The sequence below is a fragment of the Monodon monoceros genome, unplaced genomic scaffold (assembly GCF_005190385.1).
Source record: "Monodon monoceros isolate NGI ecotype Baffin Bay Population unplaced genomic scaffold, NGI_Narwhal_1 Super_Scaffold_5, whole genome shotgun sequence".
NCBI lineage: Eukaryota > Metazoa > Chordata > Mammalia > Artiodactyla > Monodontidae > Monodon > Monodon monoceros.
The window spans coordinates 58,682,142-58,708,658 of NW_021703782.1; the positions used below are offsets into that span (position 1 = coordinate 58,682,142).

Sequence of the window (26,517 nt, forward strand, 5' to 3'; positions counted from 1 at the left end):
CAGCTGTGCAGCCATTCATGACTGATAGATGGTAAGAAGGATGCTGTCAGCATATTCAGATGCCCTTTTTAGCAATCTCTTTTTTATCTTCCAATCTTGATTTGGATTTCTCTTGGAATTAAAAATTATGGAGTAAAAGAACTGTAATTCATTAAATCTTCACAATAGTTCTCCAAGCAATATTTTATAAAGATGATTTGACTGAAGAGACTTACATGTTAGTTAGATAACCTTGAACTCTTGGATTCAACAGAACTTTGCCCCATAGGCTTTATTGCTTACTCTGACAAACTGAAGAGCAATTCCGTTTCATTTTAAAACATGAAAAAAATAAGTTATCTGCTTCGTAGAAGCTGTGTGTCCTTGAACAAGTCATTTAATCTCTCTGAACCTCAATTTTCTCATCTGAAGATATCATTTAAAGTAATACAAATGGTCAATATGTATTTGAAACATATGAAAAAATTTTCAATCTCACTAGTACTCAAAGAAATGAACATTTAAACCAATATTTGTTTACCAACTGAACAAAGATATTTTAACATAAAATATTTTATTTTTTCGCATCTTTATTGGAGTATAAATGCTTTACAATGTTGTGTTAGTTTCTGCTGTACAACAAAGTGAATCAGCTACATGTATACATATATCCCCATATCCCCTCCCTCTTGAGCCTCCCTCCCACCCTACCTATCCCACCCCTCTAGGTCATCACAAAGCACCAAGCTGATCTCCCTGTGCTTTGCAGCTGCTTCCCACTAGCCATCCATTTTACATTTGGTAGTGTATATATGTCAATGCTACTCTCTCACTTCATCTCAGCTTCCCCTTCCCCCCCACGCCCTCAAGTCTGTTCTCTACGTCTGTGTCTTTATTCCTGCCCTGCCACTAACTTCATCAGTACCACTTTTTAAAATTCCATATATATGCATTAGCATACGGTATTTGTTTTTCACTTTCTGCCTTACTTCACTCTGTATGACAGATTCTAGGTCCATCCACCTCACTACAAATAACTCAATTTCGTTCCTTTTTACGGCTGAGTAATATTCCATTGTATATAATAGCATAAAATATTTTTAAATTCACAATTATAAAATTTACAGTTTTAACATTTTAATTATAAACTTAGAGAAGGTAAGGAAAAGTGGGCAGTGTCACACACTGCTGGTGGACCTGGAAAATGCTATGATTTTTCTAAGGATAATTAGGCATTTTGTAATCTTTCCATCAAAAGTGTTTATATTCTTTAATTCAACCAGTCTACTTCTAGAAGTTTATACCAAAATAATACTACAGGGCTGTTCATCCCAACTCAGTTGGAAACAACTTAACTGTCTAGTATAGTGGATTGGCTAAAGATTGATTAAGTGTGTAAAAATACACTGGACAATGGAACACCACTCAGGGATTAAAAAGCATATTTTAGCAGAATATTAAATTACATGGGAAAATGGTAAACACACACATACAACTATGTTTTGAGATAGCAAAATTAATAAACAGTGGGTGGGTTGCTTTTTACAATGAAGATGCAGTCATTTATTATTTTTAAACCTAAAAAGATAAAACTTAAACTATGCATATTATAATTCCAAGTAAGTCTCTGTGTGTGTGTGCGCATGTGTATAAGAGTGGTGATATGAAAGTTATTAATGTGCTTTTTTCGTTTTCCTTTCTGAACATATGTTCTTTGCCCTGCTAGGCCAAGGTGTTCATATGCTTAGGAGATTAGGATTTGTTATAGAAGGAATTTAAAGGAAATAAAAATGTACTAACATTACACTTCTGCATTATATATTATAATAATAATATTAATAATAATAATTGTGAGAAAGAATGTTCCATATTCCTTCATCTCCCCACTAGAATATCAAAAGATCCAGTTCACAGAATTTTCCTGTAGTGTAGGAACGATACCCTTCTATCTATGGCAGCTGTCACTCTACTGGAGCAGGAGGTTAAGACATAGGGGAATTAGAAGAAAAACTTACCACTTTCTAGTCAAGGGAATGGTGGGAGGAAGAAACAGAGAGAAGGAGAGATGTTGATCCTGTTTTCTCTCCAGGCAGACTTCATCCAGGAAGGGGGTGTATGTTAGAGAAAAGGGGGTAGCAGCTGTCCCCTACTCCCTATTATGAGGCTGCTTCCCAGGCTGTCCTTTACCAACCTGGGGTGCAACTACATCAGTGCAAATGTGGCAGGACAGTGTGATCAGGCAGCAAGAGGCTCTGAGATTTCAATTCTCAACCACTCTCTGTTCCTGGTGGCAGGGGTGCTGAGCTGAGAGTCACAGAATGGTCATGGCAGGATGAGGGGACTCTTCTTAGAGTCTGGGGGGGAAACCATGTGAACTGGCCTCATGCAGAGAGACTCACTTATTTGTTACTTAGCGATAGCTGAGGTGAGACGGAGGCTGTGGGTAGATGCCCATTGGCTCTGGCTCTAACAAAGTAAAGGAAAGGACAGAAACATATCTTCACAGCAGCAGATTTCAACCAAGAAGGCCCACAGGGCAAGTTCCAACCAGAAACACAGAGGACAGTGCTCTGGAAACCAAGATCCAAATGAGTCCACACATTACACTGGGTTGTTAATTTTGCATAGTCTCTTTTATTCTACAACAGATGCTCCTCATCTCATTTGTTCAGGGGTCATTTGTCCTACAAAATTCCCCATATTCTGGATTTGTCTGGTTGTTTCTTTCTTTTTTTCCTTTCTTTTTTAAAATATGGAACGCTTCATGAATTTGTGTGTTATCCTTGCAAAGCGGCCATGCTAATCTTCTCTGTATCATTCCAATTTTAGTGTATGTGTGTCTTCATGGTGGCAATTAATTTGTTTCTCTACCTCCACTCTTTCCTCTAAGCTGGTGATTAGATCTGGAGGTTTGATGTTTAGCAATGCTAAGATTGAACAGTGGATTCTGATGTTGCCAGCCTGATTCATCCGTGATAAATTCACCCATCAACCCTTTTGAATATTGTTTTGGCATCTGTTGGTGATGGTTGCTTAATACCATTTTGTTTAATTCATTCTAATTCTATCATTCCTTCTGAACACATTTGCTGAGATTCTTCCGTAAAAAGAATTTCTACCTCATCAACTGTTTGGTTACCCTGAAATAGAGTTTGTACGGAAAAGGCAGGATTCGTGCTTAATTTCCTCCCTTTATTGGTTTTCTCAGTAATGAATTGGTACACTAGAAACATCCAATGGTGATTGATGAGGTTTTGTGTTTTTATTTTTTGTTAGTATTATTATGAACACATGGATTTATGGGTTGTGGATGGTTTTATGTGTTTCAGTCAGTTATAATCATGATTCTTTTCCTTGCTCAAATTGTCCCATCTTTGGTCAATGGGAGCCCCTTCATTTTGACTCCTGTGTCCTTTTGACAGAACTATTTGTCTTCAGTAGTGTCCTTATTTTCTGGGTCAGCAAGATGTCCCAAGGCCATCTCTTAGATTTCTTGCCCTGGAGCTAGAATCAGCCATTTCTCAAAAGAGTCCGGGTTCCTCTTGGTGGAGAATAGTATTTAGAAGCTATGATCTTGGTGATGGGGGTGCTCATTGCTACTAGGTTGTCAATGCTTCTAGACCTTTTTAGTGGGCAGCCCTCAGAAATACATATTTCATGGTAAGAGACAAATATATAATGAGTTCATACTGATGTTTCCTGTACAGTTGTTTTATTATTGTAAAATATTCATAATTAATTTTACCACGTAAGCAATTTTTAAATGTATGAGTTTGTGACATTAAGTACATTCACATTGTTCGGCAAGCATCACCACCATCTGTCTCCAGGGCTTTCTCATCTTCCTAAACTGAAACTTTGTACCCATTAGACACTAACTCCCCACTCCCTTTTCCTCCAGCTCCTGGAAACCACCATTCTACTTACTATATTTATGGATATTTTCCCTTATGCGGCTGGTTTATTTCACTTAGCATAATGTCCTCAAGGGTCATCCATGTTGTGGCATGTAATTTCTTACTTTTTAAGGGTGAATTACGTATACATTGATGTATATACCACATATTGTTTATCCATTCATTCGTTGATGAACACTTGGGTTTTTTCCAAATTTTGGCCGTTGTGAATAATGCTGCTGCGATAATGGGTGTATAAATACCTGTTCGAGTCCCTGTTTTCAATTCTTCTGTGTATATATCTGGAAGTGGAATTGCTGGATCATATGGTAATTCTATGTTTAATATTTTGAGGAACTGCCATACCATTTTTTAAATTGGTTGCACCATTTTACATTCCAACCAGCAAAGCACAAGGGTTCCAGTTTCTCCACATCCTCATCAATACTTGTTATCTTAATAGTAGGTATCCTAATGGGTGTGAATCAATTCAAGTTTAAGATTACAGAGTTTTGATTAAACTTCTTTGATTTTACTCATATCAATTTTCTCTTTACTTCGAAAATCGTGGTTCCCAAAGACATTAATTGAAGTATTTATTTCCTAATCCTATAATGTATATATAATAGTTTTTAAAAAGTATCAATATTACTTCTAATAATAAGACCACTGAATGCAGCTTAAGAATTCTTTGTAGTTCTTTTGTCACCCAGATATATACCACAAGGGATATATAGTCAAATTTCTGTGTTTGAAAGTCACTCAACAAACATAACTAAAGAGAAACAGAGTCATAGATACAGAGAATAAACAGATGTTTCCTCAGGTTGGGGGGATGGGATGAGAGAAATAGATGAGGGAGATTAGGAGGTACAAACTTTAAGTTACAAATTAAATGTCACAGGTATGAAATGTATAGTGTGAGGAATATAGTCAATAATTATGTAATATCTTTAGTGACAGATGATAACTATTCTTATCATGGTGATCATTTTGAAATGTATAGAAATATCGATTTATTATGTTGGGTGCCAGGAACTAATGTAGTGTCGTAGGTCAATCATACTTCAAAAACAAACAGACAGACTCATACAAAAAAAGATCAGATTTGTGGTCATTGGGGGTGGGGGAAAAGGAATTGGATGAAGGTGGTCAAAATGTACAAACTTCCAGTTATAAGATAAATAAGTACAATATGATAAATATAATGAACACATCTGTGTGTTATATGTGAAAGTTGTTAAGAGAGTAAACCCTAAGAGTTCTCATGATAAGGAAAGAATCTTTTTCTATTTCTTTAATGTTGCATCTCTATGAGATGATGGATGTTCACTAAACTTATTGTAGTCATCATTTCATGATGTATGTAAGTCAAATCATGATGCTCTACACCTTAAACTTATACAGTGCTGTATGTCAATTATACCTCAACAAAACTAGAAGGAAAAAAAAAACCATGGGTAGAATTACAAGGAAAACGACCTAAGAGTCAAAAATAATAAAACAGCACAACACTGTGAATGCACCAAATGCCACTGAACTGTACACTTTAAAATGGTTAATTGTATGTTATGTGAATTTTACCTGAATAAAAAAATTGAATTTAAAAAAGTCACTTGAAATAATTATTTGCCCTGTGTATTTATGCCATCAATTTGATATACAGTTAGAATTATAGGTTTCCATTTGGTGTCAATTTTTTTTATATTTTTATTTTTTGGCCACACTGCGTGGCATGCATGATCTTAGTTCCCCCACCAGGGATCGAACCCGTTGCCCCTGCAGTGGAAGCTCAGGGTCTTAACCACTGGACCGCCAGGGAAGTGGTTTTCAAATTTTAGAAATTGGTTTTTAAAAATTCAGTGATTTTTAAGATATGTAAAAACTTTTACATCGTTCAGTCAAAACTGTAAAACAGCACAGAGAATTCTCCATCTCCTTTCTTTCTTTACTCCCCTACCTCCCACCATATGTAACAATTAGCAGATATCTCTTACTGTTTGGTTTATCCTTTAGTTGCTTCTTTTTAGGAAATAGAAAGAAATATTTATATTTACATTCTCCTTCCCTTTATTACACAAAAGTGACATTTTACAAGCCCTGTTCTAGGCCTCACTTTTTTTCATTTATCCTGGTGCTCACTCAGTGTTACGTACAGAGATCTTCCTCATTCCTTTTTCTGTTCAATATTCCTTTGTGTAGGTCTTATTGTAAAGAAATCTTCCTCATTCCTTTGAACTGCTACGGAATATTATACTGTGTGAATAAACCCATAGTTAATTTAACAAGCTCCCTACAGCTGCTATGGAGGTTCCTCAAAAAACTAAAAATAGAGCTATGATACGATCCTGCAATCCCACTCCTGGGCATATATCTGGAGAAAACCATAATTTGAAAAGATAATGCACCCCAATGTTCATTGCAGCACTATTTACAATAGCCAAGACATGGAAGCAACCTAAATGTCCATTGACAGATGAGTGGATAAAGAAGATGTGGTATACGCACACAATGGAATATTACTCAGCCATAAAAAAAGGAATGAAATAATGCCATTTGCAGCAACTAGATGGACCTAGAGATTATCATACTAAGTGAAGTGAGCCAGACAGAGAAAGACAAATATGATATCGCTTATATGTGGAATTATAAAAAATGATACAAATGACGGGAATTCCCTGGTGGTCCAGTGGTTAGGACTCCATGCTTTCACTGCTGAAGACCTGGGTTCCATCCCTGGTCAGGGAACTGAGATCCCACAAGGTGCGCGGCACAGCCAAAAAAAAGATACAAATGAACATGTATACAAAACAGAAATAGACCCACAGACATAGAAAACAAACTTATGGTTACCAAAGGGGAAAGGGCAGGGAGAGGGATAAATTAGGAGTTTGGAATTAACATATACACACCACTATATATAAAATAGATAACCAACAAGGATTTACTGTATAGCACAGTGAACTATATTCAGCATCTTCTAATAAACTATAATGGAAAAGAATCTGAAAAAGAATAGATATATGTGTATATGTATGTATAATCAAGTATTTTTTATCATTCCAATCAACTTGTTGGTATACAATCTTTGTTCCTTTAGTGGTTATACTAGAGATTACTACATCCATTCTTGAGTTATTAGTGTGTAATATAAATTAGCACTTCCCACATAATAAGACCTTAGAACATATTAACTCTGTTTACATTTGATGTTTATGTTGTCATGCATTTTTAATTTTACATAAAAACCCCACAAGACAGAATTAATAGTAGTAATACTAGTATTTTTTTCATATAGTCAATATTCATTTAGGTTTACTCATGTATTTACCTTTTTTGGTGCTCTTAATTCCTTTCTGCATTCTGTATTTTGGCTTGGGATCATTTTTCATTTTCCTGAAGAATTCCCTTTAATAGTTCTTGTGGTGTTGGTCTCATGGCAATGAACTGTCTTTGTCTGGAAGTATCTTTATTTTATGTTCTCTTTCAAAGAACGTGTTTGTTTTTGTCTTAGATCCTACTCTGGCCCAGGGCAGACACTTCATGGTCCAGGCCTCGTGCTGCCCTTTTAGTGACTGGGCTCCTAATGCCGAACTCCCTCCTCATGCCCACATACCAGCTTTGGCCCATCTGAACCTTGGGAGGGTGTTTCTTGCTTGCCTGGTAACTGTGGACCAGTTCTTGCCTGGGCAACCCAGAGAACTTTTTCACTGTCGAGTAGGCTATAACTATATATTCTCCAACTTGGGTCTGCATCCCAGCCTTGGGGAAAGGACCTTCTAAATTTGTCCATCCTTGGGAACTGTTGTCAGGGCTAGTTTATTCTTTAGCATTCTCTTTATATATTTATAGTTGCTCCCCTGTTGAATTAGTGATTTTTTTTTAAATCAAACTTTCCCCATTTAAATTACTGTGTGATTTCTCTCTACTGGTTAGACCCTGAATGATACACCAACACATATCCCCAGGATAACCCCTTCTGTCATGACGTATTATCCCTATTGGATATATATTATCCAATATAATAAATATATATTGTTAGATTAAATTTGATAATATTTTGTTAAGAAGTTATACATCTATGTTATGAGGGATAATCTGTAAGTCTATTTTCTTTTAATGTCTTTGTCAGTCTTTGGAATCAGGGTAATCCTGGCCTCATAAAATGATTTAGTGTTTCTATCTTTTCTATTTTCTCAAAAATATGTGTTTGGATTGGTATTACTTTTTCCTTAAATGTTGGATGGAATTCACCAGTGAAGTCTTCTAGGCCTGGAGTTTCTTCGTGGAAGCTGTTAACTATGAATTCAATTTCTTTAATTGAAATTGGGCTGTTCAAGTTTTCTATTTCTTCTTGGGTCAATTTTTTTTTTTTTTTTTTCCGGTACGCGGGCCTCTCACTGTTGTGCCCTCTCCCGTTGCGGAGCGCAGGCTCCAGATGCGCAGGCTCAGCGGCCATGGCTCACGGGCCCAGCCGCTCCACGGCATGTGGGATCCTCCCAGACTGGGGCACGAACCCGCATCCCCTGCATGGTAGGCGGACCCTCAACCACTGCGCCACCAGGGAAGCCCCTTGGGTCAATTTTTGATAATATATGTCTTTCAATGAATGTGTCCATTTCATCTATGTTATCACAATAATAGTTGTTCATAATATATCCTTATATCCTTAATCTTTTAGGTCTGTCGTGACGTCCTCTCTTTCACTCCTCATGTTGGTAATTTGTGTCTTCTCTTCATATTTTTCTTGATCAGTCTGGGTAGGAACTTGTGAATTTATCAATCCCCCCCAAGTAGAACTAGCTTTTGGGTTCATTGTTTTTCTACACAGTTTTTCTGGCTGGTAGACCACATTCTTGGGGTTCCCTCATCTCTCTGATCTTGTACTCTAAAATTGTGGCTGCTAAGGCAATTTTCTAATGATGTCAAATAGACTTACTGCCTTTAAATAGATTTCATTTTTGTATTTTTTTTATGGCTTTTCAAGTTGTTCTCAACAGGAGCACATGTTGCTTCATTACAGCCAGAAGCAGAAATGTGAGAGAAATAATTTCAGGTGGCTGGTATTGCTGGAAAAGCACTGATTTGGAAGCAGGATTCTTGGGTTCAAGACTTTTCTCTGTTGCTTACTGATAGTGCTGTTATCAACCTTGGGCAAGTCAACTTGACTATGTTTTAGTTTCCTTGTTTGTAAAGTGGGGATAACAGTAATATCTTTTACATCACAGTGCTTCTGTAAGTATTAAGTAATCCAAAGTGAAACTGTTTTATGAACTATGGAAAATGTCGTGAATATAGCATGGCTCATATTTCATTTGTACAACTGTGGATGCCTTGGAGGCAGTGACTGAGTCTTTTTGATCATGATTCCTCAACACCTAGCACAATTCCTGGAACATATTTTGGCTTTTAATAAACCTTTGTTGAGCTCAACCAAAGCTATTTTACATGAATGGTTAAAACTCTTACACACTGACTCAGTATAAATTCATACCGTATGCCCATAGTTATTGGCAACACCTGAATTAAGCCAAATCCTGCTGAATTGTTGTTTATTATTGTTATTTAGACTAAAAATATATACAATATCATGTGTAAACTTCCTGTATTATTCTTATAGGATTATGCTTTTTCTGGCCACAAATAGAAATGTGTGCTGAAAATCTGTAAATAGTGGGAAATCCCTAAGGGTTGTCTCATAGGAGGAAGAGGTAAAAAGATGCCTTGATTCTGGTAATGCTGTAGGATGAGTGTGCAAATATAACAGAGGTTCCTAAGTGATGTGTCACTGTAGCTTATAAGCTCTAACATTCCTTTATAGTTTCTGCACATGGGGCTGTTTGGAGGAATTTAACTACACCACCTACAGAAGACAGGTTTGTGTGTTATCTTAATAACATTTCTGGGTCACCCCTGCCCCTTTCCCCCCCATATGCATGCATATCTCTCTCCTCAGTTTTAAATTCAAGTGTGAAGTTCATTCAGGCTAGATCACTGTTTCCTCAGCTTCAAGATTCTGCATACCACCTTCATAATTCTTTTCCACATCTATGTACCACTTATACTATTTACCTAAGATTTTCCTTGAACTAATTTTATTTTTCCTAAATTAATGTATTTTAAAAGAAAATTATCACTATCACAAATTGAAAAGCAACACCACCTTCCAAGATCGTGGTAAAAATAAAAAAGAGTGAAAACGAAACAATTTGTTTTAATTTAAATGCTACAAAGAGATCATTGCCTATTGAAGACTCTGAGCCCAGGGCCTGCTGTCTTTCAGGGATATACTGGGTCAGATAATCTCTAAGGTCTCTGATTTCAGCTTTCAACATCTATGGTGTTCCAGATATTTTCTCTTCCAACTATTTGTGTATTTCCTCCCTCAGTTCTCACTCATGCAAACTGTCCTTGCCTTATACCTCATGTACAAATGATTCCTTTTTACCAATGACTGCCTCCATTTTTAGTGTTGAGAGTCAGTATGAAAAGAACTTGGGGATTCTATGTAAGAAATAGAAAAAGGGGGAAAATTGTGAAAAGGAGGAAGTGATTGGCAGGAGGTAACTCGGACAAGAGTCATCCTGCCTCCTTGACCTAGAATAGTTTCCTGTGTTTTCCCAAACATATTCTTTTCATTTCCTTTTACTTCTCCTTTGAGGTTTGAGTTAAAATAAGCATATTCTCTAAAAAAGATAGATACCTCTAGAAGGTTTAAGAGGCCATTAGTCATCTACACCTAAGTGTAAAATAATCCAATCTACTTATTTCCTTAATACTTGAAATTGCCTACACTGAAGGAAAGGGAATGAAAGAATTTTGATGAGTGGTATGTTTTGGAAGACTAGGGGAACATAAGAGGAGAGAGGGTTGGCTGAGAAGGCATGGAGAGATAGAAGATAATAAAAGAAGGTGAGAGAATCTAAAAGAAAAGTTTACCATAGTTTAACAATTTCTCTTTCCTCTCCTTCTTACCCTATCACCTTAATTTCTGTTCTAGAGACCCACAAGTTAAATTAGTATAAAAAATTATAGAGTTCAGCTACTTCTTAGATCAAGTCAACTTTTTTTTTTTTTAACATCTTTTTTGGAGGGTAATTGCTTTACAACGTGTGTTAGTTTCTGCTTTATAGCAAAGTGAATCAGCTGGCTAGGATTCTCCCCACCATTAGTAAAATTGCTTCTAAGAGAAAATGTATTCTGCATTCTGTGACACAGTATTTCATAACCTGAGAATTGTACAGTGTTCCACACACAGTGGGTAATTAAGAAATGTTATTACTACTGTCTGCCTTTATAAATATCCAGTGGGACAGATAATGTCAGGAAGATTGTTAGTATGGCCATGGATTTTCCCAAGAGAACAGTTCAACTTTGCCTATAGTGTTTCTGTGTGGTTTAGGTCCTGTATTAGGTTTCTTATCATGCTAAGTGCAATGATTGTTCTGATGACTTCCAGGCAGCTTCTGGGTCAATACTTTTCAAATTGTCTGTGGTGAAGAGCCGGGATTTGTGTGTGTGTGTGTGTGTGTGTGTGTGTGTGTGTCTGATCTGTGGAAGACCAATCTTAGTATGCAGCTTGTGCCACATGTGACTCACCACATCATTCTGACAATGCACACACTGTTCTATTACCTCACTCAAGAAGACAATTTGAATAACCTTGAGTTTGGATGTTCTGGTAATGTCAAATTGCTATAACAGCTTCTAAACACACACTCCTATTCCTGGGCTTATCTCATTGAAGAATGATGAAGAAAAGATCACAGACTACACTTGAGTAGTCTGGTCTAGTAGGTGTGTTCTGAGAGTTCCTCTTATAAAATGACAAGACCCCTCCAGCCCTGGGGAGTCCTTTTATTGACCTAAAATAAATGTAATATTAACAGTGTGGTTCATGGAGAAAAATAATCTAAGAACTATTGGTTTGTAACACAAATTTTCCAACTCACTTGGCGTACTCTTATTGCTATTCTCATTTTTAAAAACTCTACCAGAAAATTAGGAGCCCAGAAAGTTTGGAGATCTTATAATTTTTGCCTATTATTGTAATACTTATATTACATAAACATAATGTGTAAAATAATTTATAAAGCACTTTCTGTCAGGTTAGGTTATGCTGCAGTAACAAATGGTCCCTGAAATCTCAGAGCTTTATAGCAATAAACATTTATTTCTTGTTCATGCTGTGTATCCATCAGGGGTCCATTTAAGCTCAGCTCCAATTTGTCTTCATTTTAGGACTCACAGTAAGAGAGCAGTCTAGGTGGAACATTGCTGGTCTTGTGGTCAGGGAAAAGAGAAGATGGCAGCCATGTGATCACTCTTAAAGCTCTACCCAAATTGTACACATTACTTTCTCTCATATTTCAATGGCCAAAGCAAGTCACATGACCAACCCTGAAGTCAAGGGGTCAGGGATGTATAACCTTCCAGAGGGAGGGGCCAGGAAGGAGGGGCAGCAAAGAATTCAAACTAATAACACCTGTGACACACACTGTTAAAATCTGAGTGAGAGTTGGGAAAAAGGGTAGAGAGGCATTTCAAAGTGTAGGGAATCTAGTCTGTAACTAAGAGAGAGAAAATTACTTTTACTAATTTTAATACCAGTTTGAGAACATTTAAGTCTTTTTTTCCAGCTTTATTGAGATATAATTGACATACAACATTGTGTATGTTTACGGTGTCCAGTGTTATGATTTGATACCTGTATATATTGTGAAATGATTACCACAATAAGGTTAGATTACATATCCATTACCTCACATAGTTACAATTCTTTCTGTGTGGGCTGAGAACTTTTAAGATCTACTCTCTGAGCAACTTTTAAATATACAATAGAGTATTGTTAGCTGTAGTTGCCATGCTGTACATTACATCCGCAGAATTTATTAATCCTAAAACTGGAAGTTTGTACCTACCTTCACCCATTTCCCCCACCCCACCACCCCAGCAACCACCAATCTGCTGTTTCTATTTCAGTTTGTTTTTTGTTTTTTTAGATTCCATATGTAAGTGAGATCATACATTATTTGTATTTCTCTGACTTACTTTGCTTAACATAATGCCCTCAAGGTTCATTCGTGTTTTTGCAAGTGGCAGGATTTTCTTCTTTCTCATTGCTGAATAATATTCCATTGTATATGTACATATATGCACCACATTTTCTTTATCTATTCATCCATTGGTGGACACTTAGTTTGTTTTCATGTTTTGGCTATTGTAAATAATGCTGCAGTAAATCTGGGGTACACATATCCCTTTTAGAGAGTGATTTCATTTCCGTTGGATCCATACCCAAAAGTGGTATTGCTGCATCACATGGTAGTTATATTTTTAATTTCTTGAGGAACCTCCATATTGTCTTCCATAGTGGCTGCACCAGTTTACATCCCCTTTTCTTTGTATCTTCCTCAGCATTTGTTATCTCTTGTCTTTTTGATAATAGTTATCCTAACAGGTAGGAGGCGATATTTCATTGTGGTTTTTATTTGTATTTCCCTGATGATTAGTGATGTTGATTGAGCACCTTTTCATGTACCTGTTGGTCATTTGAATATCTTCTTTGGAAAAATGTCTATTCAGGGTCTCTGCCCGTTTAAAATTGGATTATTTGTTTTTTTTGCCATTGAGTTCCTTATATATTTTGGGTATTAACCCCTTATCAGATATATTGTCTGCAGATATTTTCTCCCATACTGTAGGTTGCTTTTTCATTTGTTGATTGTTTCTTTTGCTTTGCAGAAGCTTTTTTAGTTTGATGTAGTCCCACTTGTTTATTTTTGTTTTCATTACTTGTGCTTTGGTGTCATATCCATAAAATCATCGCCAAGACCGATGTCAAGGAGCTTTTTCCCTGTTTTCTTCTAGGAGTTTTATGGTTTCAGGTCTTACAAGTCTTTAATCCATTTAGAGTTAATTTTTGTGAGTGGTGTAAGATAGGAGTCCACGGGCTTCCCTGGTGGCGCAGTGGTTGGGAGTCCGCCTGCCGATGTGGGGGACGCAGGTTCGTGCCCCGGTCCAGGAGGATCCCACATGCCATGGAGCGGCTGGGCCCATGGGCCATGGCCACTGGGCCTGCGCGTCTGGAGCCTGTGCTCCGCAGCGGGAGGGGCCACAGCAGTGAGAGGCCCACGTACCGCAAAAAACAAACAAACAAACAAAGAAACAAACAAAAAAAGATAGGAGTCCACTTTCATTCTTTTACATGTGAATATTTAGCTTTCCCAACACTGTCTATTAAAGAGACTATCTTTTCTCCATTGAGTATTCTTGGCTCCCATGTCAAGTATGAGATGCCTGTACATGCATGGGTTTAATTTTGGGCTTTCAATTCTGTTTCATGTGTCTGTTTTATGCCAATACCATAATGTTTTGAGTACTATAGTTTTGTAATATAGTTTGAAATCAGGATGTGTGATGCCTGCAGCTTTGTTCTTTTTTCTGAGAATTGTTTTGACTGTTCAGGGTTTTTTGTGGTTCCATATGAATTTTAAGATTTTTTTTTCTATTTATGTAAAAATTGCCATTGGAATTTTTTTTTTAATTTAATTTAATTTTTTATTTTTAGCTTCTCTGGGTCTTCATTGCCGCACATGGGCTTTCTCTAGTCGCTGTGAGCAGGGGCTACTCTTCGTTGCGGTGCACAGGCTTCTCTTGTTGGGAGCACGGGCTCTAGGTGCGCGGGCTTCAGTAGTTGTGGCATGCAGGCTCAGTAGTTGTGGCTCACGGGCTCTAGAGCACAGGCTCAGTAGTTGTGGTGCATGGGCTTAGTTGCTCCGTGGCATGTGGGATCTTCCTGGACCAGGGATCAAATTGGTGTCCCCTGCTTTAGCAGGTGGATTCTTAACAACTGCACCACCAGGGAAGTCCTGCCATTGGAATCTTGATAGGGGTTGCATCGAATCTATAAATGGTTTTGGCTAGTATGGACATTTTAACCATTTAATTCTTTATTTTACTCTGTCTTAAAGGCTCTTATGAGATTAGTTCTTTAGGTGTCATAAGTGGAAAATGTATCCCCTATGGAAGAAGTATAGATAATTTATATTAAAAAAGAGAAACATCATGGGAATTTATCTCTCTTGGGTATATAGGGATGACATAGTAATAAGCATGATTATAAAGGAAACACAGAAGATAATAAAGTCTAATATGATACTAACTCACTTTATGTGTGAGGTTTCAAAACTTCAATATCTTTTATCTTGATTAGTGTGGTTCTTTTTTTTTTTTTTTCTTTTTTGGCTGTGTTTGGTCTTCGTTGCTGCATGCGGGCTTTCTCTAGTTACGGTGAGTGGGGGCTACTCTTTGTTGCGGTGCGCAGGCTTCTCATTGCGGTGGCTTCTCTTTGTTGTGGAACACGTTGTCTAGGCGCGCAGGCTTCAGTAGTTGGGGCACGTGGGCTCAGTAGTTGTGGCTCGCAGGCTCTAGAATGCAGACTCAGTAGTTGTGGCGCACAGGCTTAGTTGCCCTGTGGCATGTGGGATCTTCCTGGGCCGGGGCTTGAACCTGTGTCCCCTGCATTGGCAGGCACATTCTTAACCACTGCGCCACCAGGGAAGTCCCCGTGTGGTTCATTTTAGAAGATGAGAATATCACAGAAAAAGAGTAACATATTCACGTTCTGAACTTGTCAGAGAATTCCTGATTTGGTAAAATACAATTCCCAGAGAAGAAGTCAGACAGGTCTTAGCAGTTCTTAAAAATTATTAATTCTCTGAGGATAGGAAAGAAGTTTCCTCAAACCTTTCTTAAAACAGGGCTCATTCATATCAAAGAATTAATAAGCCCCCTTAAGCTCATAACATACAGTCATGGAGTAATTGGGCTCATTTGGAGCTAGTGCTCTTCAAGATCTCTTTTATCTTTAAACGACTTCAGATTTGAAATGCCTTGTCAGAAATAGAAAGAAAGAATAAGGACAAATCCCCAGTGCATATAGGGGATTCTTCTTCTTCTTCTTTTTTAGTTTTAATTTTTTTAAATTTTTTTTACTTTTCATTGTCTTTCATTCTTATTGATTTATATTACTAGTAAACACAGTATTTTGCAGTATAACAAGCAGTTTACTGTTCAGTTATATGATTTAGGAGGAGGACATAAAATTTAATCTTTTTTCTTCATAGTCCAGTGTGGGACAGATTACATACCCCTCTACCTATGCACACATTTATGAATATATACATATATCTATTCATATACACATGTACATATATAAATGTATATATACACATGTATTTATATATAAGAATAATATATAAATAAAATAATATATATAAATGAAATCAACTTTTTTTCCCTCTTTTATCTGCCTCTTCCCTTTCCCTCCTTGCCAATGATTTCTCTTTTTTTTTCTTTTCCCATTTCTTTTCTTTTTCTTCAGTCTTCTTTCCTCTCTTCCTTCCTTTCTTTCTGTCTTTCTGTCTTTTTTGACTTATGCTACTCTTGGGATGGGTTTTTCAATTTTCTGCTTTGAGAGCTAGTAGGAGTACATTTTCCTAAGAGCTCCCAGTGTTTAAACTTGGGGAAAAGAGTTGTGTTCTTCTAGCCAGAACATCCAGTTATAGTTGTTTAAAATATATATGCTCCTTTATGGGGCACAATGTGGCCAGGGAGTGATGCCTGAAGATGTGCCACATGGGTCTGCACTTCCATTTTGTCATCATGATGGTAACCAATTATGCTTGTTGTGGTAACCTATCATGCTTGTATAGAAGCTACAGTATGTGCAGAGCTCATTCATCACATTCTCTTTTTTGATCTGATTTTGACACCAGTTCTGTAAAACTGGGACTTTTAACCCCATTTTATAATTAAAGTTTAAGTTACAGACCCAATATTGGGGAGAGCCTTGGTGACCTCCCCTTCCTCCTTCCTTCCCCCTTTCTCCATCTGCACATATATCTTAGGTGCCCATGTTCCTACATTACAGCCTGAGAACCCCCACTGTTGATCAGTCTACCACTAACCCATCAAATTACCTTTCCCCTTGGCCATAGTTTATTGGTCTAAAGGTGAGTGCTTGATCTGAGCCACATTAATCAGGGTCCATCTTTAGGATTTTAAAAACTAGAACTGAGAATTCAGCACCTCTTCAGTGGTACAGCTTTTAGAGCATTTGTCTCCATTATTTCACTGGAAACAGCTCTTATCAAGGTCACCTATGACCCCTGTGGTCCTATCCAGTAGTCAGTTCTCAGGCCTCATTTCTCCCCACCATTCAGCAGCATTTAGCATGGTTCATCAATTCCTCCTCCTGCATTTTCTCCAGATGACTTGTGGGATATCACTGTCTCTTGCTTCTCCTCCTACCTTGCTGACTATTCCTTGTGAGCCTTCTTTGCAGATTTGTTCCCAGCTCCCAATCTCCAGCAGTTGAAGACATCTGGGGCTCAGTCCAGCCTTCTTCTACTCTCTATCTTGGGCTACCTTTGGTTCTCTCCTCTTTTACCTCCACATCCAGTGCTTCAGCCTATCATGTTGACTACCTTCAGAATATATTCAGCCTCTGACCATGTCTCACCCACTCTACCACGTTATCTCTTATCTAGATTATTGAAATAGCCTCCTAAATAGGCCCCAGGCCTCCACTTTGCCCCCCTACAGTTTCATCTCCATGCAGCAGCCAGAGTGGTTCTACTAAAACATGAATCCGATCCTTTCACTTCTCAGCTCAGTATTTTCCAGTGACTTTCCATCCCAGAGTAAACACCCAGATCTTTACAACGATCTTGGATTTATATAGTTTGGGCATTGTTACCTTTCTGATCGTGTCTCTTAGCACTCTTCTTTTCTCCCACTTCTACTCTAGCACACTGGCCCCTTGCTTGTCCTTGAACATGTCAAGAGTATGTTCCCACTTAGGAGTCTTTGTGTTTGCTGTTCCACCAAATATTCTTACTACTTTCTCCCTAACTTCATGGTTTGTTCATATATAACCAAATATTAGAACACTTTCCCTGACCACTTTTATAAAATAACACACACCACCACTACCACCACAACCACTCAGCACTCCCTAACGCCTTATACTGGTTATTTTTCTCCATAGCAGTTAACACTACCTTATATATTATTTGTACATTCGTTTGTTCTGTGACTTTCTCCACTCCACGAGAACACGAGCTCCCTGAGGGCAGACATTTTCCTTGTCACTACTATTTCCCTAGTGCCTAGAGCAGTGCCTGCCATGCAGTCAGGCTGAAAGGCAACAACTATTGAGTGAATAAGTAAATGTAACAATATAGAGCTGAGAAAGGCAGAGAAAACCAGTCTGAAAAAAGGAGAACAAAGCCAGCATTCTGGGAGGAGCAGAGACCAGGTGAAAGGTGCATCCTGACTGAGCCTGAGTCCCTGATTGTTCCAGGTGCTCAGGTGCATTTCTGATCTCCTGCAGCTTGGTGATTCAGTTCTCCCATAGAATCTATGGACCTTGGTGTTTACGTGGCCTTGAGTTGGGTTTCTGTATCCACCAGAGTTCTAACAAGTACTGTACACCATAGTCATATATACAGAAGGAGCTACAGGTCCAGAATCCAGGTCTTGGATTTTTAATCCAGCATCATACCAGGCATTTCTGCAGTTCAAATCCCTTATATGCTTACAGGGCCAAAGATGTAAGTGCCAAAATCCACTTGAAACAAGGACACAGAGGGTGTCAAATGTGAAGGATTTCCCACCAACCTTGCTAAATATCTGCAGAGGGTGCAATCGCTTTCCTTATAAATACACATTTTCAAGATCTGAAAAGGTACAAGCAACACATAGTCTTTGCGCACCCCATTATTGATCAATTTATGATGATAAAGAGTAGACTTTAGGGCTTCCCTGGTGGCGCAGTGGTTAAGAATCTGCCTGCCAATGCAAGGGACACAGGTTTGAGCCCTGGTCCGGGAAGATCCCACATGCCATGGAGCAACTAAGCCCGCGTGCCACAACAAGAGAAGCCCCCGCAATGAGAAGCCCGCGCACCGCAATGAAGAGTAGCCCCTGCTTGCTGCAACTAGAGGAAGCCCACGCACAGCAACGAAGACCCAACACAGCCAAAAATAAATAAGTAAAATAAATAAATTAAAAAAAAAGAATTTATGGTGCAAACTTGGGTGCTGTCCATGGTCCTGCCAATTTAAAGTGAATTATTTCCAACTGTACATAAAAGGCTTTATTATGATAAACAACCCAAATCAGAGTTTATTCTGATGAAACATCAAGAATCTGAAGGTAGACAATCAAGTAGCCGCTCAGATTGGGATAATAGGGAGCTGTGGAAGAAATCTTGGACTGGGCATTAAGAGGATCTAGTGCAGTGATTATCTGTGTATTTGTCTGTCTGGCATTCATTTACCTTTCTTCAGTTAACAGCACCACGATTTTCCTTTGATCAATCTATCATCCCCCATAGCTCCATACAATTCAGGTGGAGTTGACCTCACCCTCCACTTCCTCCCTCCATTGACCTGTCATTGTTGCAGTGAAGGATCATAGTTCTGTGTGAGATCCCAAACTGCAGTGAATCAGATGAGAGCTCTAAGAGTTAGCTTTAGTGACCAGTACCAGTTAGGGAAAGCTTCACTACTTTGGAGGACAAATAGGACAGGAACAAAAGTGAAAACAACATAAAAGGGCAGGACCTGAAAGTGGAATACGCTGGCCTCAGGTGCTGAACGGAGGACTGTGCTCAGGAGGTGGACTGCTTTACACAACCTCCCATCAAAAGAAGAGATAAAGTTACCTGGGTCCTTGGAGAGGGTGTCCCTCATGAAGTCATCCACGGAGAGAAGATTTCAGCATCTCTTTCAGCAGATCAGCAGTACTTTGAGTCAAAGACCAGTCAAGAAGCAGAGTGAGGTTCAGGAAGGGTGATCAATGGTCACATTGGAATAAGAATGAAGAGTTTAATTTCTCAACATTAGTTGAGATTTTGATTGGAACAACAGACATAAAATAAGTACTTGCCATACTATGAGGTAAATGCAAGAATACATGCAGGACATTGTAAGAATATAATGGATGAACACATTGTGTGGTGTTGTGGTGGGGAGACTGTTCAGAGATTAGTTCCCGGTAGAAAGATAAGATATAATATGTGAGAAAGGTTCATTGCAGGCATAAGGTACAACATGAGCAAGTGACAGTCAGTGGGCATGTTTGTTAGAATCAGTAGGTGTGTTTCTAGAAATATAAGCTGTTCAGTGCTGCTGGCGCCTAAGCACAGGCAAGGACAGTTGGAAAGTGAGCTGAGAAGGAAGCAGGGGCTGGATCACGAAAGGCCTTTGATACCATGAGAAAGAATTAGGACATTTCCACAGGTTGCAAATTGGTAAATCATGGGCTAATTTTGACCCTCGGATATTGTTTGACCTACACAACATTATTTAGAAAATTGAAATATCATTTAAAGGGCTTCCCTGGTGGTGCAGTGGTTGAGAGTCCGCCTGCCGATGCAGGGGATGCGGGTTCGTGCCCCGGTCTGGGAGGATCCCACATGCCGCGGAGCGGCTGGGCCCGTGAGCCATGGCCGCTGAGCCTGCGCGTCCGTAGCCTGTGCTCCGCAACGGGAGAGGCCACAGCAGTGAGAGCCCCACGTACCGCAAAAAAAAAAGAAAAAAAAAAGAAATACCATTTAAAAATTAGGAGGTTTTACATATCAAAAAAAATCTAGATTTCTGATCTTTCTTTCTAGAAATAATTAAAAGATCTGGCAATCTTGGACCTACATGGTGATATGGTAAAAAATTACCCAGAAACAAATATTATCTGTCTTCTCTGAATGGGGCATATGCATTTCCAGTTCCCAACAGTCCAGTTCCAGTACACTCCACTGATTCCTCAACTGGCAGCCAGCCTCTCTCTCTTTTTATCTGCATGACCCTTGTAGTAGTGAGAGTATCTGAGAAGGATTCAAAGTCTGAGTTGCCCCCAACATGCTGTATGTCTACAAGTAGGTCATTTAATCCCTCTGGTCCCCAGTTTCCCCATCACTTAAATCCTAACTAGTTTATTTCCAAGGTCCCTTCCTGCGCCATTATTGTATAATTTTATTATAATTAAAACAGTGATGAAAAATGCTCTAGCACTTTAGTTTTCAAAGATTTTGTATACATTTGTCACAGCTCCTGTGAGAAAAGTACTACATTCCTGATTGAATGGATAGTAAACTGAGATCCATAGAGGCTAAGAAACAAATCCTGCGCCCTTTCTCTCACACTGCACTATACTGTAAGGCTGTGCTTGAATTTCTTTCTTTCCAATATTCCCCAGGGTTGATGCATACTGATTAAAATAATGAAATGCAACCCACTAGCATGAGATAAAACGTATGAGATGTAACTCCAAGGCAATGGGATAGATTCCATATGACAAACAATATACTTAACTCTCATGTTTCTTGTAAGATGTTTTGGCATCTTGGGGAAGAAGGAGCTAAAACTGTGCCCATTAAGAAGGTTTTCAGTCCTTTTCAGACAATTTATTCAAGCATAACATCTTTGAAACAATTTTGTAATCAAGTCTGAAAACAAGTTTTCAATCCTCAGATGCAATAAAGCCAGGGCTAGTGAGGTAAGAGGGTGTGCCTGCAGGGAATGCAAATGTCACTGGTTTCATATACACTAGAGGCTTTGGCTCTTCTTATGTGTTCATCTAAAAGGAGAGGTAGGGGAGGGGAAGAAAAATAAATAAATAAAAGGAGAGGAAGCCAGACTTCTAATGATGGGATGGCTTGCTGTCTTCATGATAACTGACAAGGTAACCAGAATACCAGACTTGTGAAGTCATGTCCAGCAACCAGATGTTTTGCTTTATACAGGTGAATTTGAAGTTGCTGGAAAGAAGAGACATCAGATACACAATAGAATTACAGGAGTCTGGCTTAATGATTCACATATGAAAGAGAGACCAGAGCCAAAAGCTCATCACTCCAGTTCATTCAAGAAAAGTATGTGAACTGGAAGATACTAGAAAATGTTGCTAACTCAGAAAGGTGAGAGGACAGCTTAGCATGTGATTATGTATCACTTCTGTTGGGAAAACAGAAAGGCATTATGTAGCTGTCTTTGAATTGTGTATGTGAGGCAGAGTAGTTATTATGATGCTCTTGTGAATTAACATAAGTGGTGTACATTATTTTGCAGAAGAGATTTTGCATGTTTGAGATGCTGATTGTTGGACGGGCATCCCAAGCTGAATGGTTTGACCAGCAACCGAACCGAACCGCCTGCTGACTCAGTGACTTTATTGGAAATATCCCAATTATCACCCAAGGGCATTTCTTTTTTCTTTCTTTTTTTTTTTGCGGTACGCGGGCCTCTCACTGTTGTGGCCTCTTCCGTTGCGGAGCACAGGCTCCGGACGCGCAGGCTCAGCGGCCATGGCTCACGGGCCCAGCCGCTCCGCGGCATGTGGGATCCTCCCGGACCGGGGCACGAACCCGTGTTCCCTGCATCGGCAGGCGGACTCTCAACCACTGCGCCACCAGGGAAGCCCTCTCTTTTTTTTTTTTTTATAAATTTATTTATTTTGTTTTTGGCTGCATTAGGTCTTCATTGCTGCACGTGGGCTTTCTCTAGTTGCGGCGAGTGGGGGCTACTCTTCGTTGCGGTGCACAGGCTTCTTATTGCGGTGGCTTCTCTTGTGGAGCACGGGCTCTAGGCACACGGGCTTCAGTAGTTGTGGCTCGCGGGCTCAGTAGTTGTGGCTCGTGGGCTCTAGAGCACAGGCTCAGTAGTTGTTGCACACGGGCTTAGTTGCTCCATGGCATGTGGGATCTTCCTGGACCAGGACACGAACCCGGTCCCCTGCCTTGGCAGGCAGATTCTTAAACACTGTGCTACCAGGGAAGCCCCCCAGGGCATTTCTAAACTATTCTTATGAGGTTGCGTTCTGGATTGGGGTCTGGAGCACTATGTGGACGCAGCTTCAAGACTTAGAATGAGGGACAGCAAAGTGGGAGAAAGAGAAAATGAAAACAAAATCCATTTGATTTAAACTAAACCTGCAAATTAATAACTGTAAACATATAAAGGAATCTAATGGTAAGAAAGACATGAATTCATTATAGATGAGATTAACTTATTAAATTTATTAATTTTATTTTATTAATTTATCTGACAAAGACTTTGAACTAACTTGAATAGTTAGTTGAATACCTTGAATACCTTAATACTAATGTTTAAGGTATTCAAGGAGAAAAATGAAGAAATAAAATTCACTGAAAATAAGACATTGTAGAACAAAAGTAACAGAAATGAAATCTGAAATGAAAAAGGATGAATTAGAAATCCTGGAAAATGGAAAAAAACTGTAGTCTTTGAAATACAAAATTTCTTTATATAAATATTTATAGGGAGAATTAATGAATTGGAAAGCAGTACTGAAGAATTCACTCAGAATGCAGCACGGAGAGAAAAAGGGACAAAAAAATTAAAGCATGTTGAAGAGGCAATAGACTGAGATTGAGAGGGAGGGACCAATACTGACCATTGTGTACATTTTGATGGCACATTATGACCCTATGTATATAATTCCTAAAGGCAGGCCAGACAATGCTATATTTAATGAAAATCTACATGTGTGGTAGGATTATACAAAATATGCAAGGAAATGATAAACACCAGATTCAAGATAAGCTGTTGCTTCGTTCAAAGTGGGGCCGAAGTTAGGGTAAAAAATACTTCCCATTGCCACCATCTCACATTCTCTTTGGCTCATTCCACCTCCCTTAGGAAAATGAGAGTCAGTCACCATATCCTCAGACCTTCCTGTTGTTGATTACAGGGTGGGCAGACTTCAGTGGGATATGGATAAATACAGTCTACTAGTTATCTGGCCTTTCATTGCTTTTAATTAATATGGTCTTCACTACTAAAACAAACATTTTAGTTGTATCTGTAATTTTTTTTCTTTAAACGTGTATCTAAAGAAAATATGGCAAAACATTAGGATTTATTAGGGTGGCACGATGGGTATCTGAATATTGGTTATTTCAGTCTCCTTATTATACTTTGTTGTAGAATGGAAATATTCCATTTGAAAATAAATTCATAAAATAAAAAAGAATAAGAAGCTATGTAGTTGGTGTCAGTGTTTGGGGCACTGGTTCTGGAGTCAGATTGGTTGGGGTCATTTCCTAACTCTTCAACTACGGGGCTGTGTGACTTTGGGAAGTTGCCAAACCTCTCTCTCCATGCCTTAGTTTCCTAATCTGTGAAATAGTTGTCATAATGGTGTCTACTTCAAAGAGGTACTTGAAAAGTAAATGAAAAAAATTCTGTATATATGCACACAAAGCTAGAGAATTTAGAAAATAGAGATATGTAAAAAGAATAAAACCATGTCATTTGCATCATATTAATATCTTAGTGGATAAGCCTGCATCTCTTTTTCCTTGTGGATGTGCATATAAATATAATCCTAATAAATGTAAGCCCCTCATGCAGTTTTGGGTCCAGCAAGCAAAATTAATATTTAAGAAATCTAATTCTTTATTGCCACTTCTACAAAACCATGAAGGGGTTCAAATACATTTCCATACTAAGTTTTCACAACTTTCATCTTCTGTCCCATTTCCTCACACCCTGATGCTGTTCTACATCCCCTAGGAAACTCTTCCTCTTCCCCAGCTCAAGATATCTTTTCTGTACATTAGCACTTTATTATGTAGATTCAGTTGCCTTTTAGATGTAAGTCCTCCTTTTTCTTCTTCTTTAGTTCTGTCTCTCTCTCCATTACCCAGATTACACATCACAAAACTCAAAGAATTTGAGAAAAACAGAACTCTTTTCTTAAGGTAAGATGTCATTGATGGGGATGGTATAGGTAGCCTGGGGGTCATGGAGGCAGCAGTACTGGTAACCTGGGCAGGCAAAGACTGGATTCATTTTGGAGGTAGAGGGAGGAAGAAGGTGAATATTACAATGTTACAATTTTTATCGTATTTCCTATTAACATGAGATCATAGTTTATATTAATTTGAAACCAACTTTTTAATGTAATGTATTACGAATATTTCTTTGATATTTTTCTATAACACCGTTTTCTTTGCATAGTATCCCACAGTATAGATTAAACATTTCTCTATAGTTGTTTCCAAGTTTTTATTACTATAAACAAAGCTTTGTTGAGCCCCCTCATAGCTATATCTATGTTTATATCTAAATTTTTTTTTTTTTTTTTTTGCGGCACGCGGGCCTCTCACTGTTGTGGCCTCTCCCGTTGTGGAGCACAGGCTCCGGACGCACAGGCTCATTAGCCATGGCTCACGGGCCCAGCCGCTCCGCGGCATGTGGGATCCTCCCGGACCGGGGCACGAACCCATGTTCCCTGCATCGGCAGGCGGACTCTCAACCACTGCACCACCAGGGAAGCCCCTATATCTAAATTTTTAGAAGAGGCATTATTGGGTTCAAGGATATACCAAATATCTAAGGCTTTTTTTTTATAGTAAAAAAAATATCAGCACCAGTGTTGTGTGTCACAAATGAGTTTTCTTCAAGTATTCATGTTTATACCGAATATCCTTAGGATAGCTACAATCCACAGAAAATTTGGGGGGAGATTTTTGTTATAGGCTATTGTCTTAACCTTTTTGGCAGAGATTTAAACTAAAGAGGCTTTTCAGTGATACAGCAAATCTGTCATTAAATACTAGGCAGACCCAGGATCAGATAAAATTAATATGAATGGACCTTTGTAAGAGGATGCCTTTTGAGGGTCCTGTGACAATGGTCAGGAGACCCAGAGAAGGAAAGAAACACTTGTCTGAGGCATACTCCCCACTCTCCAATGAAGAAATGAGAGAATCTGCTCAGCTCCTGGAAACTCTACCTTTTGATTTGTCTTTCTGGGATTTTATCCAGCCTTCCTTGCGCCTGCCTCCTGCCATTGAGTTTCATAATCTCATTCAGTTTGCACTATCAGTAGTAATTCTGAGTATGAAACAGACAGTGGGGAGAGGGGAAAATGAAGGGGGTGGAGAAAGGAGAAGAAGGAAAGAAGCAAGAAAAGAAAGTGTTTGCCAGGCTAGGCATACTGTCATGGAAGGGAGAAAACTCGAGAAATTCTTTAGGTTGGCCATATTCAATCCCTCTCAACAGGCTCAAAGATGTTTATCTCCACAAATTGTTTCAGATAATTGTGAGAGACAGAAATCTCAACTTCAGCTGTATTAATGATTGTGATCTTCCCAAATTCTTGTATAACTTTGAGTACAAATCATACAATTTGGTACTTGCTGGCTTTGTTCTGATTTATTTCTTGAATACAAATCTTGATTCTCTAGTGACATTATAATTTATTGGTGGCCTGGATCGAATCTCCTTTGGCATCTCTCCCCAGCACACTGGGCTCACAGTGAGTATGGGGTTGTATTCAGTATCCCATTTGCTTACATGTGCATTAGGATGAAAATCTCTCATTCTCAAGATTTAAAATTTTTAATTTAACAGAAAGAGAAAAACTAGAATGTCTTCTCTAGAGCTGGAGGTGGAATTGGAATTAAACCTCAATGCACACTGGAGGTCTGTATGGAAGAAAGACTAACTTACTCTGTGTAGAGGACAGTACAGGCTTTCCAAAGGTTTCTTCACATCCATCCTTCCATCCATCCATCCATCCATCCATCCATCCATCCATCCATCCATCC

At 38.7% G+C, this 26,517-nt stretch overlaps 1 pseudogene; it reads right to left on the bottom strand.

Annotated features, from left to right (window-relative positions):
• Nucleotides 1-2,725: 2,725 nt before the first annotated feature.
• Nucleotides 2,726-2,825, bottom strand: LOC114884917 (annotated as a pseudogene).
• Nucleotides 2,826-26,517: the final 23,692 nt, after the last annotated feature.